Here is a 22,533-nt window from a genome sequence, read left to right as displayed (position 1 = left end):
CAACAGACAGTGGTGTGTGTGTTTGGATTCAGTAAGCTGTTTTTTTTTTAAACATTATTTTATTTGAATTTTACAAAAAACAAAACATACATGACACAATACATTACATCCTCCTATAGTCAGTAGTACGTATAGAAGCTGAGGGAGTTTCCCACCGTACATTCCACAACCCTTGTATATACATCCATTTCATGACCCCTTCCGTGTTATTATAAATACTTGGCCCATGGGCTACTGTGTGTAGCTACATATATTACCCCCCTATGCGATTCATTATACATGTGCTATCGCATTAACTCATATCTGTGCCCTCCCCCCCGTACCCACAATATTACAAGTGGATAATTATATTACCAATCTCATTAGATTATGCCTGCCTTTATCACGCAATCCCAGTGTTTCCCCTCACTCAGTCACAACTGTGTCCTATCTCCCCCTTAACCACAGCAATACCAATAATATTCTCCACCATTCCAATTCGTTATTCCTTTATCAACACTAGTCCCAGTATTACCCTCACCCAATACCATTACCCCTTGAATGGTCACCTCTATTATAATGTGATTCCGCCAGCCTCTCATATTCACTACCACCAGGAGGCGAGAGGGAAAAAGAAAAAAAAAAAAAAAAAGGAAAAAAAAGGAAAAAAAAAAAAAAGGGGGGGGAAAAGAAAGAGGGGAAGAGGAAAGGGAAGAGGAAGAGATAGACACAACACCAACCTGGTTCACAAATACAATTCAAGTATAAATTCAAATTCAGTTATCCACCAAAGTACTAACTGATCAATCCACTTAAACCATTTAAATAAGATCATAATTCACAGCACGTTATACCCAGCGTCCAACCTGAGTTTAACTAGATTATAAGTATAGCTTTCTACAGGTTTCACACTGTTAACCTCCAGCCATGGCTTCCATATTCTCTCAAATTTCTCCGGACACCCTCGGGCCCGATAAGTAAGCTTAATAGAGGGAACTGTTTTATTAATTAGTGTAACCCATTGAGTTATGGTCGGATTGTTCTTACCCATCCAGTTCATTATCACTAATTTCTTGGCATAAAATAGTACAACCCGCAAGTGCTCTAGTTTTGTTCAAGGGTACTAAGTCATCCACCAGTCCCAATAAACATATTCCTGGAGAATAACCACAGGGAAGTGCTAAGTTGTCAGCCAAATATCTAATCACTTCCCTCCAAAACCTTTGCACTGAGGGACAGTACCATGCCATATGCAAAAAAGATGCATCTGGCTCCTGGCATCTTGGACAATTTGCCCCAGTTTCTCTACCCATTTTCTGCCTCTTTATAGGAGTTATATACAACTGTTGAATAAACTTATATTGAACCAGTCTATCCCGTAAAGAAATTAGATCACCATAAATTGAGCCAATAGCCTCTTCCCACTGTTCTTCACTAATATCAGGGACTATCTGTTGCCAGCGTCTCCATGCCCTGTCAAATGGCGCAGGAACAGTACTCAGTAACTCCTGATATAGCCTAGCAGTCAGTTTATCCCTTTTTGACTCCCTCAATATCCGCTCTATCGGGGGGATATTATATATCACCTCCAGAGATGAGAACTGAGCCTTAAAAGCGTGGCGCAACTGGAGATAACGAAAGAACTGCAATTCTGGTTCACTGAGTTGTGCCTTCATTTGTTGAAAAGTAGGAAATACCTGGTTTACCAGAATTTCTCCCAGCAACTTACATCCTTTTGCAGTCCAGTACGAGCAATCTTGCATAGTTTTAAAGTGGGGCAAGTTAGAATTCCTCCACAATGGCAGATAGGGCGATATCAAAGGGGACTTATGGCCTATATACGAACAAGCAATTTCCCACGCTTTAAATGGAACCGCTATTGTAGATGGGTAGTCATCATAATCACACAGCCGTCTATATGGCAAGTTTTTAAGGGCCTCCAGTGATCCAATTCTAGAGGCCATAATTAACAGGGCTGGATCCTCCACCTCACTATGAAGCCAACTGTGAATATGATAAATCTGACTAGCCAAAAAATAGTACCGTAAATGGGGTAGAGCCAAGCCCCCTTTATCCAACGTAGCTGTTAATGAAATCCAGGAAATGCGTGGGGATTTATTAGCCCATATAAAAGGCAATAAAACAGAGTTAATCTTGCGAAAATGATATTCTGAGATCCATACAGGAGAGTTATGTAGCTTATACAAAAGCTTAGGAAGATAAATCATTTTATACAGGTTAATTCTACCCCATAGGGAGATTGGTAAGCAGGACCATACTTTAACTGCCTTTCCAAGTTGTTCTACTACTGGGTTAATATTATCTGAGATATACAGATTATGATCTAAAGAAATAGTAATCCCCAGATATTTAAACTTATTCACCCATTTAATACCATGTGAACTAGTAGATTGAATAGGTCTCACGTCAATAGGGAGAATAACGGACTTAGATTTATTTATAATTAGTCCAGAGTAATCACCAAATCTCTTTATAATACCCAAGGCCTCTTGCAAAGATGAACCCGAATTTTCTAAGAACAATAACATATCATCCGCGTACAAAGCAATCTTATCTTCCAATGCACCATACTTAAATCCCACAACCCTCGGATCCTGACGGAGACAGGCAGCTAAGGGTTCAATTGCTACTGCAAATAAAAAAGGAGACAAGGGGCATCCCTGTCTAGTTCCCCTAGCCAAGGGGAAGTAGGAGGACACCATGCCATTGACTTTAATACATGCCGTAGGTTTAAAATATAGCATTTGAACCCATCTGATAAAACCCGGGCCGAACCCAAATTTCCTCATGACTACCCACAGATACTGCCATTCTATTGAGTCAAATGCCTTGTTAGCGTCCAAAGACACAATGATCCTTGACCCAACATTTATATGATTAGTCTGTAAATGAGTAAAGACTCTTCTCAGGTTAATAGTAGTCGACTTACCAGGCATAAAGCCCGTTTGATCTTTGTGTATTATAGAGGGAATTACTTTAGCTAATCTGGTGGCCAAGATCTTTGCCAATATCTTGGCATCTGTGTTTATGAGCGATATCGGCCTATATGAATCGCACAACGCAGGATCTTTGCCCTCCTTCGCTATCAGAACAATAACTGCCTCATAAAAGGAAGGCGGGAGGATCCCCTGCTCAAAGGCAGACATAGAGGTTTCATGTAAGTGTCTAACCAGAGAGTGACCCTGTGTTATATACCAAGCAACTGGAAGGCCATCTGGGCCCGGGGTTTTATTAGAGGGGAGGGCCGATATCGCTTCCACCACTTCCTTTTCAGATATCGGGGTATCAAGATACTCCCTCTCCTCCTGTGTCAGACTAGGGAGAGTAATTGCCTCCAAATAAGAAAATACCTGCTCTGCTGAGTAACCTGCCTTCGTCTGATATAACGTCTCGTAAAAATTCATAAAGACTGAAAGTATATCATCTGGAGTATTAACCACTTCCCCTGCTGAATCCTGTATCTGAGCTATTGGAGTCTGTGAATCCCTAGCTGAAGCCAACCTCGCCAGTAATTTACCAGCTCTATCCCCCTGTTCAAATATGCCCTGGCTGGCATATAACAACCGATTACTAGTCAGCTTCGTTTGGGCCAACTCCAGCTCTCTTTGTGACTGAACCAGTAGCTGATATGTGGTATTCGTGGGAACTTGACTATGGGCCCTCTCTGCCTCTGTAAGAGCCATAGCTGCTTTATCAACTTCTGCCTTAGATATTTTCTTAACCTTAGCAATTTCACTAATTAACACCCCCCGAGCGACCGCCTTGGATGCCTCCCATAGGATTCCTGGAGGAGCCGTTCCCACATTGATATCCCAATATGCCCCATATTCTTCACATGAGTGATCCCTGACTTGTACATTTGATAACCACATTGGGCATAATCTCCAATTTGCTCTATTACCACCAACCCCCACTCGAATTGAAATACACAAAGGGGAATGATCTGAAAACGCTCTCGGAAGATATTCCACAGTACTAACCTGTTGTGCAAAATCTACAGAGGCCAAAGCTAGATCTATTCGAGACAAAGTAGCATAGGTCGCTGAATGACATGAATATTGTCCCTCACCCGGATGTTTCCAACGCCATAGTTCTATAAGACCTAGGTTATCCACCCATTGCTTCAATCCCTGGTTATAACTACTTGTTTGACCCAGCCTATCCAAATGAGGATCAAGAGTGGCATTATAATCCCCTACCATACAAATCGGAGCACTTGGAAAGGAGGCAAGTACTGAATAGACCTGGTCTAGGAGGGATGAAGAGAATGGAGGAGGGCAATATATATTAGCCAAAGTAAAAATTTGGTTAGCAATTTTACAATGAAGGACAATATACCTGCCATAAAAATCTGTTCTAATCCCCACACACTCAAACGGAACACCCTTCTTAACAAGAATCGAGACCCCTCTTGCATAAGTAGAAAATGAGGCATGATAAACATAGGCCACCCAAGGTTTCTTCAACGAAAGAAGCTTCTGGCCCACCAGATGGGTCTCCTGTAGGAGCAAAACATCAGGCTTATATCTTTTGATGTAATCGAACACTCGAGCACGCTTATATTTACAATTAAGACCCCTAATATTCCAAGATACTAGAGTCAAGGAGGACTGCATATGGGAGAAAATTGGAATATCTCAAAATTCAAAAGTACCTTGATCAAGATAATTATATGTGAACCATAACATACAAAACACATAAAAAATGAAATCCCACACATACCCTTTTCCCACCCTGCCCATCCCCTAATCCTAGGAGGGCCTACACCCAATACCATTAACCCTATGGGGAGGAACCCTATTGCTCCCAACTAGTGGCCAAAAAGCTAACTGACACCCTTAGTTATGTCTTAGCCTTCCCAATTGTCCCGTGCTTACAAATCTTCAGTTTCGAACCAGTCCCAAGGTCAATCGTGCAGCAAGATCATAAGCGTCTCTGAGTCGGTGAGCCCGTAGTCACAGAGGCCTTCCCTCCAGCCACGCATTGGCCTCGGCCGGGGCTGTGAAGAAATGGACTTTGTCACCATCCTGGACTCTCAGTTTAGCTGGAAACAACATCGCATACGATAGGTTGATCTGCCGGAGACGTTTTTTTATATCTGCAAATTTTAGCCTTTGCTTTCGCACTTCGGTGGAGAAATCTGGATATATAGAGATTTTAACATTCTCATAGATAATTTCCTGCTTTTTCCGAGCTTCCGAGAGGATTTTATCTCGATCTCTGTAATTCAGTATTCTGGCTATACAAGGGCGAGGAGGAGCACCAGGTGGGGGTAAACGAGCCGGGACTCTATGAGCCCGCTCCACTGTAAACGCTGATGAAAAATTATTGCACCCAAACGTATCTTTGAGCCAATCCTCCAAGAAGAGCTCAGGCGTACTCCCCTCCACTCTTTCTGGTAGGCCCACCAATCTAATATTGTTCCTGCGGAGCCTATTTTCAAGGTCATCCGCTTTTTCCTCCAATCTCCGAACTTTCTGTGCCATTTCAGATAATTTACTTGGGATAGAGGTAGTAACATCCTCGAGTGTGGAAATGCGCCTCTCTGCCTCTGTTGTACGTTCCCTTATCTTTTGCACATCCTGCTTCAGCAAAGCAAAATCCTGTTTAAGGTCATCCATCTTTGCTATCGTGGCAGCATGGTTGCTGTTAATAAGCAACATAAGTTCAGACAAAGTTGGTTCAATGTGTACAGTATGTTCACTATGTTCTGCTATCTGTTCACTTAAATTACTGACCGGAGAAAGCATGGGAGAACCATAAGGGGAAGGCTCAGGAGATATGGACCCCTGGCTTTTGTGCATAGTGTCATTATGGGAGGTATCCCTGGCATACTTGCCCAGTTTCAATGCTGCAGAGGCTCCAATAGTCTTCCCTTTCCCCATCTTGGTGATAGTTCTTCCCTCTCCATCGCCATGTTTAGCAGAGTTAGGTGACACTCCACGAGCGCCAGCACCATCTTGGATATTCGGCGTTTTCACGCCGACGCGTGAATTCGCTCCGCGACTTTTCCCCATATCGGCGCACAATTCTGAGCCCTGGCTGTGAGCCGCAGAGTACCGCCGGGTAAGGGAACTCGCTAAGAAAGACGCTCCGGTTCTCCCGTCACGACTCGGCGGTTCTTACAGGGAGAAAAACAGTATCTTAGCAGCACGGGTGCTGCGGTGCAGTGCTAAGCGTCCGTCTCCGTCGGCTTCCGGCCACGCCCCCAACGAAAATGAAGCTCAGTAAGCTGTTTGGGGTACTTCCTAGTTTGATACACAGCATGATAGAGTCTTGTCTACTCTAAATAGGGGGGGGGTTTAAATTGAAAGATTACATTTTTGTATTTTTTTTATCTGTGGACATAAATCTATGGACATATAAAACTGACTTAAATAAGAATTATCCTTGGCATAGCATGGGCATGCACCCATGTTCTCATAGCAATGGTGGCCAATTTCTCCTATGTCATAAGCCGTTATTCCAATGTAGCACCTATCCAGTGGCTGGATTGTAATAAAATAATTATCTCGCATTAAGACGTCAGTGGAAGCCCTTGGCATGAAGACTTGAAACATTTTACACCAGAAATGAAATTACTGCGGAGATGAAAAATAATCACTTTGGTTACTGTTGTTTTTAAAATAAAAGATGGGTGAGAAAGCATCTTATCTAAGATAAATACAGCACAGTGACAAGTGGTGAAGGAGGAATTTATACTATCAAGGCAAACGTTTCAAAGCAATTGTTTACTAAAAGAGATATGAATTCCATCTTGCAATATTTTTACTGTTGTTATTTATTGATTTTCGGCTAGATTTTTTTTTCTCTGAAAAATTCTGTTTTCTTCAATTTACCAAGGCAAATATTATGCTTCTTGTTTTTGTATCTGAGATATCCAATAAACATTTTAGCTTTTCTTATACTCGTGCCTCCCTGAGCCCGCGGGGAAACATTATTTAAATTCTCGCATTCTTGTGAGCAAAGTATAACTTACTTACCTTGCTTATCAACTTCTATCATGCAGGCCATAAGAATGCTTATAATCTGAATGTTATTGGTAGTCGGGCATTTAGAGGCAAATGTTTGTACGTATTAAAGTAAATGCATTTATTTAAGTAGCGAGCGTGTGTATGTGTCTCCCTAATGCTGGTGGCACATACAGTGTTTTGACTGCTGATGTCAAACAGTGGAAGCACCTTGAATTGCTTGAGCATTCGTGTGCAGCAGACCACCTATTATTGATGTGTGTGTGTGTAGCAAGGGTGCTTTTTATTAGATAACATTACAAGTAGTAACAGATGGACAGTGGTATTTTGTCTGCTAATGACCATTGCTGTCTTCCGGTCATCTTGGATGGCAGTAATAGTCAAGACACCCTAGGGGACATTGCCATTGCAGGACCAATAAATTGGCAGTCAGTTGAATGAAAAATGCACTTCCAGATACAGTAGAACCCCCATTTTATGTTTTTCAGGGGACCAGAAAAAAATATTGTAAAATCCAGGAAAATTTTAAATCCGGGAAATGTATTATGCATAATATATAGGTGGGACCACAAAACAACAATGTAAAATGAGGGAAAACTTAAAATCAGGGGATGTAAAATTGAGGTTTCACTATAGTTGCACTTCACACTCCTGCCTCCTGTTCCAAATTCCATACATCTATTGATCCAGGGGAATCCTGGAGCTACCTTTATATACGAACCAGGTGGTAGCTCCAGCTCCCCCAGTAGGGTTGCCACCTGTCCGGTTTTGACCCGGACAGCTGGTTTTCGGAAGGTCTGTGCCGGTCAAATTAGGAAAACTGGGCAGGATTCACCGTAATGTGATGTGAAGATTGGATATCATAGGCCTGCCCCCCAGACCAGACCATGCAGCCAAAGTGGCAACCTTCTCCCTCAGTGGCCTGCACCAATCGGCAAAATTGCACCCAAAGAATAGAGTGTACAAGTCACTCTCATGGTGAACACCGGAAATCATACCAACTGGAAAATTATCAGCATGAACTGGCTCATGCTTCAAGTTTGACAGAATTCCCACAATTGCGTCACATGCTTTTCCCCCTGGCAACCACATTAGTTTTAATTTTCACAGGAAAAACACATTGTTTATTACAAAAAACGATTATTGTGCTCAAAATACTGCACTTACCGTGGTAAACTACCCTTTTCGTGTTTCATTAGCCAAAAAAAAAAAAAGAAATTTCCCACATTCCATGGCCAATAGTTATTCTTATCAAAATTTAAGTAAATGATTGTTAGCTCTCCTAAAGCTTTAATGCAGATTCCAAATAGACATCAGATGGGATAGACTGTGGCAGGCTGGCAAGGAGGAACAAAACTGTAGTTTACTCTGGTGAACCATGTGGACGGTATGAGACATGGCATCATGTTTGCCTGTTATTTATAGTTTGTTAGTTTATTCTTTAAATAATTATATACTAATTAATAATTCAAAATAAGAACAATGTCCAAATCTGTCCAAGCGTCAGTAAGACCATTGGTGGAAGCTGGCCTCCGGCCTGGTACCTGGGCACATACTAACCAAAGTTCTGGAGCTCTGTAGTTAATTCCACATTGTGTGCCTCCGCTATAGGTATATCGTAATTGTGTAATGACCCTTTATAAAATGATAAAAAAAAGAAGGAAATCAGTTTCTATTTAAATTGCTTTTAAAATGCTTTTCCTTCATTTATTGCTATATCTTAAAACAGCAGTCAGTCCCTCTATAGTGTTTGTCCTCCCACATAAGTAGATTGCATGCTGACCCTTTGTATTTGCAATGACTAATGGAAGACCAGCAATTTCTCTATACCTCTTAGACTGATTACTGTACAGTTGAGAAGCATTTCTAACTGATTTCCTTAGTGTTTGCCAAGGTTACATACAATTTGCTACTGTATACTATGAATGTAAAATCACTAGGTCAAAGGGATTTTTCTAAATAAAGTATATTTCTGCTAAAAAAATCTTATTGTGCTTTTCAGTATTTTATAAGCTATACTGACACAAACTGAAGTAATACGTTTCTGATTTAAAATATACATAGGGCCCTGATTTATTAACTTGCGCTATCTTTTTAGTAACAGCGCCATTATTGTAAAATAGTTGTTTTGGGTGAAAAATGATTGTCCAAACTGTTAATCCTCATATACTATTTGCATTGAGGATTAACAATTTGGATCAATATTATTGCTCAGAGCTGTATCTGAGATGCTCTGACCAGTAATGCCAAACTGAAAGCATAACATATTCTGAAGAACTGACACCTCGGATAACTATTTCTTTATAAATCTTTATAAATCTTTAAAAACTTTCCGTTTTGCTAAATGTTAAAAAAAGATCAAGCCGCTAGGAATCCTTCTTGATTCTCTAGTTCTGTCTGTCAAAAATTTGTCCCTTAGGGGATTTGCAATAAAAAAGCAAAGTTTTAAATGTTCACCACATATCTGATACTTCTCTGCTGACACTTCAGAGTTTGCATGTGGGCTTGCCCTGCTGCTCTGACTGTAAGTTATAACAGACGTGTCAGGTACCCAGGGGATACCCACAAATATGCTTGTGTTTTGCTGGTTTTGAGTAGGATTTATGGATGTGAGTATGACTGCTGGTCTGATGGTCAGGTATAAGCTTCCTTTAATCCTTTTTCATTCCCTACATCCCTTGAATAAAGTCAGTTCCAGTACACAAAGACATCACCGGTGAGGTTGCAGATCAGATCAGTGAGTCTGACCATCTAAAATTGCAGGCTGCAGAGCCCTGTGCCCTTGCAGGTCTATACACAGACACACCACAGAGCAGAACCCACAGTGCATTAAGAACTACCGTCTCTGCTGATTTTTTTTGTTATCCATAATGCAGCATTTTTACTAGAATTCCAGCATAATGGCAGGTATTTGCAAAATAATGTGCAGCTTGCTCACAATCAATGTTCCCTCTATTTCCTTCTCAAAATATTTTTTTGTGCACATTTTAAACTTGTGTGCGCATTTAAAAACTGCATGCACTGGCAAGAATAAATGCAAAATGATGGGGCAGGTTTATCAAGGGTCGAATTTCGAAGTGCAAAAAACTGCGAAATTCGACCATTGAATTGCATTACTTTGAATTTGAAGTCGAAGGGTTTTTTTAATCAAATTTGGCCATATTCAGTCGAAGTCAAATCGTTCGATCGTAAGATGAAATCCTTCGAATCAAAAGATTCAAATGATTTAATCGATCGATCGAACAATTTTACTTTGACTTCTAAAAACTTAGCCAAATGTTGGCTATAGGTTCTAGGAGGTCCCTTTTAGGCTAGCATAGCAATTCGGCAGGTTTAAGGTGTCAAAGTCAATCTTTTTTAAAGAGACAGTACATCGATTTTCGAAGTCAAACTTTTTTTACTTCAAATCAAAGTCGAATTTAGGCATATTCGACGGTCGAAGTACCCAAAAATTTGTTTGAAATTCGAAGTTTTTAAATTCGAAAATTCACTTCGACCCTTAGTAGTCACCCCTGTGTTTTCTGACAAAACTGTTTGCGCACACCATAATTTGTTGCGCTGGCTCACAATCGGTATGCGTGCGCACAAGTGCACATCTTAGAGGGAACACTGTTCACAATATACCTATAAAGGTACATCTTAACTTTGTTAAAGCCTGTGCAGGTTGCAATGCAATTCGTGCATGGCATTAGCATGATTCTCTAGGTGGCGGTTAGTTGTATGTGTTGGTGCAACACAATAAGGCAGCGATCCCCAACCAGGAGCTTGTGACCAACATGTTGCTCTTTCTTGGATGTTGTTCCCAGTGGCCTCAAAGCACGTGGTAATTTTTGAATTACTGGTTTGGGGGCAGGTTTTGAATAAAAACCAGGTGTACTGTCAAACAGAGCCTCTACATAGGGGCTACCAAATAGGCAATCACAGCCCTTATTTGGCACTCCCAGAAACATTCTTGGTTTGCTCCTCAATGCTTTTTACATTTGAATGTGGCTCACTGGTAAAAAAGGATGGGGTTCTGCACGCTAAGGGAACCATAAAAGTACCACCTCCTCAAAGCTTCATATTTTAAACACATAATGGATATTTGAAGGTGATATATAAAGATGGAATCTTCGGCAATTCCTGCAAGGGCTAACTGACCAGGGAAATAAGCTGAGCTAGCAGAAAATTAATTGCTGTATCTTGTCCATATGTTTAATTATGTGGATTTCTAGTAGTGTATTTTTTTTACACTGTGTAACAAAAAAAACAAAAAAAAAACAAGTAATAACATCTGTGAACCAATTGGCTCAGAGATAACATGGCCCATATGCATTCATGGTCATTGACTGACCTCGAACAGTGTAGGCCAGGTCATTTATGATCTGACCTTCTGCATTCTGTCCCAAATAGTGTAATATCCAACAAGCCAGCTGGTTATACTGCTAATTCTATGTACCTGCATTCTTTTAAATCCCATCATGTTGCCTGCTAACTAACTGAATTTCTTGGTGTTCCAGTGCACAAAATCTGGTCAAGTGTTTCAAGGGTGGTTAGGGATTCTTGAAGGGTATGGTCAGCTTTAGCAATTGCTGGGGGCAAATATTGTATATATTACACAAAACATTGCACAACAATTTGTTTTAGCCCGTGGAGCTGTAAAGAATACCAAGTAGAGTTCCAATAACTGGACATTAATTTCTGTGTGTGAAATACAGTATTAACTTTTCCTCACTTGCATATTTATTTACAAAATTACATATGTTGATGGGAACTGCCTATTGCTTATCTAAGCTAATACATTTCTACATGCATATCTACAGACAAAATCTTCTCTGTGCCCAGCAGGCTTTTTTATTGAAGTCTTAATAATATGGCTCTGCCAAGGCAAGGGATACTGTGATATCCATTTGTTATGTATCAATGCAAAAAGACACAAATATAAGCAGTTTTGTAAATGAAGTAAGCTACAGTATGTATGGAATGCAAGGTAAAATTTAGTACACTCTGGTTATAATTGTCCTTTATAGCCTGACAGTGTATTACTCTGTCTCTAGTGCTATGTTGAGCAAAATTATATATTTGCCATGAACAGTCTCATTGGTACTGTGAGATTGATGGGGCCCAGCTGTGTTTGTCTGCAGTCTTACTCATAACAGGAATACATTTTAAACATATTTTAGCAATTAATTCTTAAATATAAAAGCAGTGAAACTGAATAAGATTGTATCACCTCAGTGCATATTTGTGTGGTATGGGGGTACAGTAGAAACTTGAGTTTATATTTCTTTAGAGACCAAGGTAAATGTGATAGACCCTGTTGTAAATTGTGTGTGTTCAGGACACACTGTGCAAAGGGGGTTTCTGCTCACTAATATATTCAATTATATAGATACAGGTGGCAGCGTTTAAAAGAAGGGAGATAGGGGCTCTGGTGGGGCAGGAATTCGTGTGAATGATATATCATTTCTGTAAGTACTGTAGAATATGTAAGCTCTCTATAAATAATGATAAAATAGTGCAGATGATTTCTAAATAATGGCATTATAATGGAACTGCAAGAACCGGAAACCACTTGAGGTAAAAAGATAAAGTTTAGTTGACATGAGCTCTGTGGATTCTAAATTCGCAAAGAGTCAGAATCCCAAACTTTGCGTAAAGAAGGCGTTACCATTGTGAGAGCATAGAGTTATCGCTTCACAGCACAGACAAACAAAGAACTGTCCAAATAACCAATATGATGGTTCTCCCCCAAGGTCAAGGTACTATTACAAAGACTAGCTTGAGAGCAGAATTCATCCAAGTCAGGGGGCTCTTGGGGAGGAATCTGCATTCACAGAATTGTATTATTTCTTGGTGTATTTGACATAACTGTAATTTGTTCACTTTTGCAGAACAGAGGGCCATGGTACATAAACTGGACAATTAATTCTTTGTACGGATGTTATTGCTGTAGCACCCAAACCAGCTTTTATAATAACTGGAAAAAGTCTTGTTAGCCCAAGATGTGCTTGGGCTAACATGTGAACTGCATGCTACACTTCAATTGCAACTCCCAGCATGCCATGTTGTAAGCCAATGACACTGGAAGTAAAACAGCAACTCCCAACATGCCATGTTGTAAGCCAATGACACTGGAAGTAAATCAGCAACAGCTACACTTTAATAAAATGTTTGTGTTGCACAAATACACTGATTGCATGAGTTTTATTCAGCAGTAAATCCTAGGAGGATTTTGCAGTAGATCCATAAGGAGCTTACTTTGTAGGTGGATGTTCTTTTTAATATTTGTTGTATTAACAGGGACTTTCTTAGCAAGTTCCTCTAGGGACTGGCTGCACTGACCATAGATCTAAAAAACACACAAAAAAACGCTTGCAGGCATTTAGTGTCTATGGAGGAGCCCCACAAATAGCCCACAGTAACAAGACTCACCAATTTGTCTTCCTTTAAAAGCGCAACATGCTTCTTTTCATGCTGTGTCTGAGCTCACTGAATAGAGAGATGATGCTTTTCTCTCCTTCTGTGCATGAGAAATGATGAGCCAAAATCTCCCTTGCTTAATTTAACCTGTGCTTTAGAAACTAGACTGATGGATATCTGGAAATATCTGTGAGGTATTTTCTGCCTCTGTGCGTGAGAAGAGAGCACATATGAGCAGCAGCGGTTACAGGTATTGCACAGTAATCATTGATTAACTGGTCATGAAACATGTCTCTAATTGCATGCCATCGCATGAAATGCGCTTTATCAGCAGTTGGTGGAACATTTGAATAAAATGAAAAACTGGAAGTTGCTAGAGAGGAGTCAGTCACTACTGATGCCCCTACAGCGGGGTTATTTAAATTTTTCTGAATGGGACACATATTAATCAGGGATACTAGCTTGAGATCCGAGCTATAATTACCCCCCCCCCCAAACCATACCTGATTGTGATTTGCTTCTCACAGCATAACCGACTGCCAATTTTGTCTAATAGTTCTGTGCTATCACAAGCATGTACCCATGTAACTTTTGGTCTGGGACTGGTCTTCTGCCTTAGATTAAATCATGTTTTTTACAAGGTACATATTTCTTGCCCCGCATTTGCTGCAGTTTCCTTACCATTGGATAACATTGCATGGTGTAAAAGGAAGCAAGATAACCATTAAGATTTTCCAGAGGGATTTCTGCTTCAGATTCACATTACACCCCTTTAAATATTTCACAGGTTGCTTAGATAGCTGAAAATCTTCTCCTTAGCTCAGAACGTTTCACGAGATGCTTCTGTACTTTTATTATTCCGAGTCCCAATCTGCAATTGATGCTGAGATATAAAAAAAAAGTCGCTGTTTGTCTACGTCAGCCAAGATTTTTATTGGCTGTATTGACTTGCGGTTTAATTGGTCTATCTATCTATATCTGCACTCTAGAGCAGGTCCAGCAAGCTAGCAGGAGCAGTGTATTAAAGCAATCCATACAGTAACTAATGTTGCCAATGGCGTTCCTCTTGAAGATAAGCACACATAAAGAAGGAGTAATGGTAAAAGCTTCAGGACTGCTCATTTTACATTGGTCAGAAAAATAAATGAAAATAAATATTGTTTTTAGGATAGGCTGTAAGTGTGTGAAAGCCAAGAAAAATAAAGACTTACATCAGCTAAAGAGCATTGACCTTACTATGCAGCTTTCCTACTCTGCCTGCCCTACAGTCTTGGACTCTGTGTCTGCATCTGAACAATGGGTTTTTGGATATATCATATATATTCATTATATATTGCATTTCAGGTTGAGGCATTGCCCACAGAACAGATATATCCAGCACTATGTAATTATAATCACTTGATGGTGCTTTTCTGTTGTCTTTGAAGAATAACTCAGTGGAGGCAATGAACATGGCAGCTCTTATACCTGTCAATCTTTAGCAGAGGGACTGGCATGTGCAAACTTTTTGCAGAATTTACACTTACATAACAACTCCTGTAGCTAGGGATCACCAGGGCATTCCGTTACCCTGTTAAGATGTGCCCCCTGCTGATTATTTTATTTATTTATTTTTAAGCTGGCCGAGCTTTGGGAGGAGGAATGTTGGGAGTTTTAGTTCTACAGTAGCGGGGACACATTGGTATTTGCTGGCATATGCCTTCAGCAGCTCATCTAACATAAGCAATCTTGTTTATTAAATAAAATGCACAAAGCCCTTAATGGCCATGGGTCAGGCAAATAAAAATAAATATGCTATAGAAACAAGTTGTGCTTATCCCTACTTGAAATATCTTCAGCTTCAGTTTCACTGCAGCTCGGTATTCTGCCTAAGCAGCAGATGAGCAATTTAATACATCTCATATAATAAATGCCAAGCACAACAAACAACCTTGGGATGCCTCACTTAGTTAAAGCCCATGGGTGTGAGGATGAGCATGTTTTAAGATTGTACACGTCTCCCCATGCCAGTTTGGCCTGCAGTTTAGCCAAGACCTGTGTTTCCCGAAACTTTGGTGTGCTGAGGCTATGAAATGAACCTGGAAAACCTTCTTTTGACTCATTACTTTCAAGCCCTTTACATACTCCTCTATTTATATAAATAATATATATATGTATCATTAGTATGCTAACCATTACTATAATTACAGTTACTCATTTTTGCAATTAGTAGGAAAGGCCAATGCAGTTATCTACAGTATATCCTGTCTCTTAAGATAACTTGACATTTCCTTTCATTAGCATTTATTTGTCATAAATAACAATATAAAAATACACTAGGCGCTTACATTATAGCACCGCATGCTCATTTCACAATAAGGAATAAATATTATCAATTCCATAGGAAAATTTTCCCCCTTCCGCATTTATAAGCTCAATCCATTTGTTATATTGATATAAAGAAAAGTTATTTTGTCATTCCAATAAATTAGTTCTTATGAATAATAGAGAGCTCTTTAATTTTTTTACAGTTTTTGTTTGTTTTACATGATGCATGTGATAGTATAGACATATGGTATATTTATTCAACGTGATTCAAAACTTTAAAATGGACAAATCATGCGAAGGAATGGTTCTCATTATGAACTTCAGTTCAGCCAGGGTGGAGTGGTTCCAATCTATTCTAGCTCCCTGTAGCTGTCAGGACTGCCGGAAGCATACCTTGTGATGCCCTTTGGCCTCTGTAATGCCTCCACGATCTTCCAAGAATTCGTTCCGGGATCTTTTAGGGAGATTTGTGGTCGTGTACCTCAATGACATCTTAATCTTTTCCAAGGACTTGGAGAGTCATCGCTCCCAAGTGAAGGAGGTACTCTCTCGTTTGAGGAAGAATTCCCTCTTTGCCAAGATTGAGAAATATGTCTTCGAAGTGGCCAAGATCCCTTTCCTCGGCTATATCATCTCCCCAGAGGGTTTTGAGATGGATCCTGCTAAAGTGTCCGCGATCCAGGAGTGACCCCTTCCTTTGAGCACCAAGGCAATACAAAGATTTATCGGGTTTGCGAACTACTACCAACAGTTCATCTAGGGGTTTTCCTCCCTCATTGCCCCCATCCTTTCACTCATCCGACAAGGGGGGAAACCGAGCTCATGGCCCCCTTTCAGCTGCTGAAACATTCCAGTCTCTGAAGGTTGCTTTCACCTCCGCCTCTGTCCTTCGACATCCTGATCCTGGGTTACCCTTCTCCATTGAGGTGGACGCATCCGAGGTTGGAGCCAGCGCTATCTTGTCCCAAAGACATCCTGCTGATGGGAAATTACATCCTTGTGCTTACTTCTCCTCCCTCATTGCCCCCATCCTTTCACTGCTCCGACAAGGGGGTAAACCTAGCTCATGGCCCCCTTTCAGCTGCTGAAACATTCCAGTCTCTGAAGGATGCTTTCACCTCCGCCTCTGTCCTTCGACATCCTGATCCTGGGTTACCTTTCTCCATTGAGGTGGACGCATCCGAGGTTGGAGTCGGCGCTATCTTGTCCCAAAGACATCCTGCTGATGGGAAATTACATCCTTGTGCTTACTTCTCCAAAAAATTCTCTCCTGCAGAGCAGAATTACGATGTTGGGAATCGTGAACTCTTGGCAGTCAAGCTTGCTTTCGAGGAGTGGTGGTCCAGTGGCCTCCCCTGGGGAAGGGGGTACTGTCAGGACTGCCAGAAGCACTCGACAGCGCTGCTTACCTTCCCAGCGGTTGCAATGAAAATCCAAGATGGCGGCGCCCATACTGAACACATGGGTGCGGTGTCGCTGCATGAGGACGTCATCGCTGGTGCCGGTATTTTGTAATAAAAGGCCGTCCTGGACGCTGAAACCCTGCCAAATATTAGGTCTTCAATCCTGAGAGTACCTGGGTGTATTATTTTCTGTCTGATTCCTGGTTTTGATTCCTGCTGTGATCCTGACTCTGATCCTTATCTGCCTGCCAGTTTGAACTCTTGCCTGGACTTTTACTAATGATTGTGCCTGATTCCTATTTGTACTGCATACTCGGACTTTAACCCTTGTTGGGCTTCCTCCTCAGTCCTGACTTCTCCCGCTGGGAGCCAATAGGCCCCCTGACAGTAGTCAATAGTGAAGTCATGTCTTTGCGGTTACCCATTTATTTATGCAAAAGGTCCTATTTTTTAGAAGTGTGTCACAACCACCAATGATGTATCAGAAGGGTTTGGGACAGATCATAATATCAGCAAGGACTTCAGACCAGTTAGGGACTGGCTGGAAAGTCACATGTCATGGTAGAGATAGATAGAGATTGATATGGATCTGATAGGAAAGGAAGATTTGCAAGGAAGTAGATATGATCCAAAATGGGCAAACCCCCAACCAAATTTGGTCATGTATGGTTAACTTTATAGTGTTATCACAGAAGATTGTAACTAATAAACTACACTATGAACATTAAAAAAGTACCCCTGTGGTTTTGCACTACAATTCCGTTCTGGTGTGTGACAGCAATAACATTAATCCAGGGGTGGCCAAATATTGGATCAGGATATACCAGTAGAGCTTGAGGAGGTGATCAGTAGATCATGCCTGCCCATCATTGGCACATATAACTCTATTAGCTTATTTTCTAGGTACTGTACTTCTCAATAAAAAAAAAGATTGAGAATGGGTGTGTCCCTTTCAAGGTAAATAACATTTTATATGGCAATGTATTTCAAGAGATGTCCTTAATATTGAAAATAGACCACACATTTGCCAGGGCACACCTTCCTTAAATTTGATTTTAATGTCAAACTCTTGTGTTACTGATTAAGATATATTCTTCAAGCACCTCTGTCAAATATATATGTGGTATGTGATAAGTGGCTCATAAAATAGTGCTATAAAAAAGATACAGATTGCAGAAAGTCACATCCTAAACTTGAGTAAAAAACTCAGATTCTATTTTTTTTAGCCACAGATTTGACCAGTGAATAAAATCAACTAATGGAGCACTCAGGTTTATAACCGTATTTATCGCACTTACTAAAGAGACAATCACCTAATAATGAATTACCATTACAATTCACACACATGTAAATTACTATTTAAAACTCTTTTCCAAGTCAATTTATGAAGAGGAGGATTAGAAAATAATAGCAAACCACCATAGTCATTCCAGTTTTTTTAGTGAGCTGCATGATACTTAGCTGGGAATTGTCTGGGTGCCGAGAGGACTGAAAATTTAGAAGGTATCAAATAAGTAAATCTCTGTCCACATGCTTTCCTATTTTGTCTCCTAAGTGATTGTGATATGCTGTGGTGTATCAGCCTACCCATGAGCCTGTACCTGAAGCCATTGCATTGGCCTAGTGCAGGCACACAGAGTGGATTTTGGTGTGGCTGTAGAGAGCCATGAATTCCATTTGCCCCTGTTTATCTTCCTGTGTAAGAACTAAAACCATTGTATTCTACGTAGTTTATTTGTTATCTGCTGTGTACACACAAGCCTTTTGTCCTACCTGTATGGCTGCCCCCATGGCTATACAGCAGCTTATATAAAATGTTGTTGGGTTTCTAAAGCAAAGATGCAGTTTTTCGGTCCTTTAAAGAGAATACGAGATATCTGGTTTGACCTTCATTCAGAGGCTTCCAATGGGCTGCAGCTGTTGAGGAATTCTTATCTTTCTATAGTAGAAAAAGGAAATGTATTTTTGCCCCAGCTTTTTCTTTGTGACTGATTCCTATTGGAAGCATTTAAAGGGAATGGATGATTTCTGTAAATAAATAGGCAAGACTGGAAACAAATTGTGCAATAATATGCACTGTAATACAATAAATCATCTTTAAATATTTAAATCATCTCATTTTAATATTATTACAATAACTGTTTCTTCATACAGTATTATTATGTCGACTATAATGGTAGAATATTAGTGTTTGCTTCACAAATAATACAGAATATCCTCCATTAATGCTTCTCTACACCCAAGACTTGAACCCAGTATATATGCACTTGTGGCTTTCACATTGCACAGACTGGCTGGTAGTAAATGATACAAATATATTTAGTTCTCCAGTATTTTTACCAGATTCTTTTTCCACTCTTCAAAATGCATTCAAAGTTATGTCACCTTTAGAAGCTCCAGGACTGTAAATGATTTAACTAGATGCTGGTTCTGAGAGCCTGAGATTCACTTAGGGAATTGTGGTGTATTGTTAAATTGCCGGCTAAAGGAATGAACGTAAATGCTGTGATGTTGTTTGACCCTTGGCCAGCAGCAGGTGCTCATAAAGCTGTCACAGTGGAACTGCCAAGTCCAAGAGAGGTCATCAAGATGAAGCCAGTGTAACATTTATTTCAGAGTACTAACTTAAAATATCTTTTATTTCCCCCTTCTTTCTTTTATATTGCCACCACTGGGAGCTTGCAATCAGCAGAACAGTCAATTAAAAACTAGTTTTCCTTTTCTTCCTCTACCTTTGACTATCAAGTCAAATTGCATTGCAGCCCCCCTCAAGCAGCAAAGAGGCAATTACTAACATAAGCTATTTTAGTCTCAGCACCCCTCCAAATAAAGTGAACACTTGGTAATTTGCACACAGGAGGCAGTAACATTTTTTGCAGCAGCTTATATCAAGGTAGTGATTATGTAGAACAGGCTTTCGCCTTGTCAGGTGATTGAAGGGTAGCTGTAATATTTTAGCTTCTATTAATTTGCTAGTTATTTCCTTCCAACAGGCTGCTTTAGATTTTAGCCATGGTTGTTGTATTTTTCGTTTTAACCTGGTAAACTGGCACTGCATCTGGGAAATCTAGGCCAAACTCTTTATTGTCATTGCTCGTACTGAATAGCCTTAAAGGTCAATAAAATCATAAATATATGTTCTTTTCTACAGAGTAAAATGGCAAAAGTTGTGATTATTGCACTCCATGAAAACTGAACATTTCTTATCTTAGAATGAACCAACAAAGCCAACTTGCTTTTTTATTTATATACATCCGTTCCTTTAGAAGTAACAATTAGGCTACCATTCTAGCAAATAGCACATTGTAAAAGGTAATTAATGTGATACATAGTAACCTAAGGCATACACTTCTAAAAAGAGGAAAAATACAACTACGTTTTCCTCATTTAATGAGACTCTGTTTGTTTACAGGTTATATCGCTGAAGACTATTGCCAAGACAAACAGAAGCTGAAACAGGTGAGTTGGTGCAGAGATGGGTTTAATGAACTAAGAGCAACTGAACAGGGGGCATTTTTCATTTTTCCCCACTATATTTTTTCCCCTTTGTACAAAGCATGAAAAACCATAAAACTGCCCAAAAATTGCTGCCTGTGTGACTCACATTTAAAAGTCAGTACTGACAATTTTTACCCAATTCCCACCTGAAAACACAGCTGTCAAGTTTATAGTTGGAGTGAGAGTTGTTAGAAGGTTGTATGTACAAATGTATTCCCATAGGAGAAGACTCTTACTGCCTCTTCTTTGGCATATAGTAGAAGAAATGCTTTTTCAGCCAATGACCTTCAGTTCAAAATTTTCCAGATAATTACAGGCAGGGCTGCAATCAACAATCGCGGGAAACCGCAATAAAAATATCAACCCCCAAACACGCATTGGTGGCCAAAGGCCATAACCTATTTCAAATATACATTCATTACAAAAATCTCAATCCCTTGCATTCAATTCTCCCCTTCACTCCGCTTGCCCTGATTATTGACCGCACAAATCTTTAGACAGTTTCAATTGGCCTAAGGCCTGCCCTGTACATTGAAACTTGGCTAATCAAAGTAAGTGCAGCACAGCTGCCCCCCCCTTAAGGGCTGAAAACCACCAGGCCTGGGATGTTTGTCCTCGCTGTCTAGATCTGGACTGGGACTCAAAATAGGCCTTGGCATTTCAAGTAGACAGAGGCCCACCAACTTACTCCACAATGTCTGTCAATGGCATTTTATAGCAGCCCTAGAACTCATAGTTCATCAGGGTACAGGCTTGCTCCTGTACCCTGATAGCGGCCCATAATCTATTCTTACATCTATTCTTACTTCTTCTTTAACATCAAACCCAGGCCATAATGATGAAAAGCGGGCTCACATTTTACTATTCAGTAATATTTGATCATTTTGATAATATAAACCGTAATGAACCATTCTTCCACACAGACATGATAAAATTCAGGTCGATTTATTTGGTTCTATTTAGGCATCGCCTTACATGTTTGAGAGCAGGGGGGCTAGGTTTAGGGAACTGTTCCAAACCATTCCAAACCATTCAAAATCATAAAAAGTCTGCATATTTTTTAATTGATGTACATTGCAAAGTTTGCTTGAAATTATGTTTACTTTTCAAAAATCTCAAGTTATGTTTGTGTGGAGTTCCCCTTTAATCATAGCAGATATATGTGTATATAAAAGCTCATTTCAAATACTCATGAGACTTTTCTGTGTCAGTTCTCCCTTTGAGACCCAACCTCTGAACAGGGCCCCATTAGCTGAAGGTTTCATATATATAAAAAAAACATCACTGCAACAACCATTCAGGCCCAGTTCCAGTAATATCAAGGGCAGCAAAAAAATGTTCACCCTTTACTTCACTTGACCATCAAGCTGGGCTTCCAGGAGAATCTAAGGGAGCAAATAGTCAGTTTCCCAAATCTCTCATAATTGGCCTTTGTTCTCTCAGCCCCAACAAGCCTTTAAAGGAGAAAAGGCTAAAGCTGGACATCCCTGGGTTGAGTGTTAAAAATACATTACAAAATGTAGCAATAGCAAGAAATACCCGCTTGATTCAACTCTGAAATTATATTTGGCTGAGGCAATGCAGCAGTAGCAGGGTGCCAGTCTGGGATCCACAGGCATCAGAGCAGCAAATCTCAGTATTCATTCTCTTCTCTTCTTCCAGCAGTACCACTAATCTGCTTTATAGTTTGTTAGTTTTTTTTTCCTAACAAAAGACATATAATAGCACTTAGACTGACTTAGTGCACCATTTTCCCTTAGAGAAATTACCCTTCGAAAATTTACCTAAGGTCTTTTGGGAGAAATAGACTTTAGTGTAGTGCCGTAATATCTTCCATCATTTTTTTCCATTTTTATGTTATAATTTGAGTATATTTCCAGACTGCATAATTAGTTGGCCGTTTCCTACCGCTGCCATGCGTGACGTTCCTCACTAAATTACCACTTGTGGAA

The 22,533-nt window shown here is 40.1% G+C and overlaps 1 protein-coding gene across 2 annotated transcripts in view; it reads left to right on the top strand.

Annotated features, from left to right (window-relative positions):
- enox1.L (ecto-NOX disulfide-thiol exchanger 1 L homeolog) overlaps positions 1 to 22,533 on the top strand; it is a 334,042-nt gene that overhangs the window by 17,748 nt on the left and 293,761 nt on the right. For both annotated transcript variants that reach the window (XM_018247319.2, XM_018247318.2), the window contains exon 2: positions 20,496 to 20,542. The gene's annotated coding sequence lies outside the window, so the exon portion shown is untranslated. The remainder of the gene's footprint in view (positions 1 to 20,495; positions 20,543 to 22,533) is intronic.

The sequence above is a fragment of the Xenopus laevis genome, chromosome 2L, assembly GCF_017654675.1.
Source record: "Xenopus laevis strain J_2021 chromosome 2L, Xenopus_laevis_v10.1, whole genome shotgun sequence".
Classification (NCBI taxonomy): Eukaryota; Metazoa; Chordata; class Amphibia; order Anura; family Pipidae; genus Xenopus; species Xenopus laevis.
This window is presented reverse-complemented; position numbering and strand designations above follow the sequence as displayed.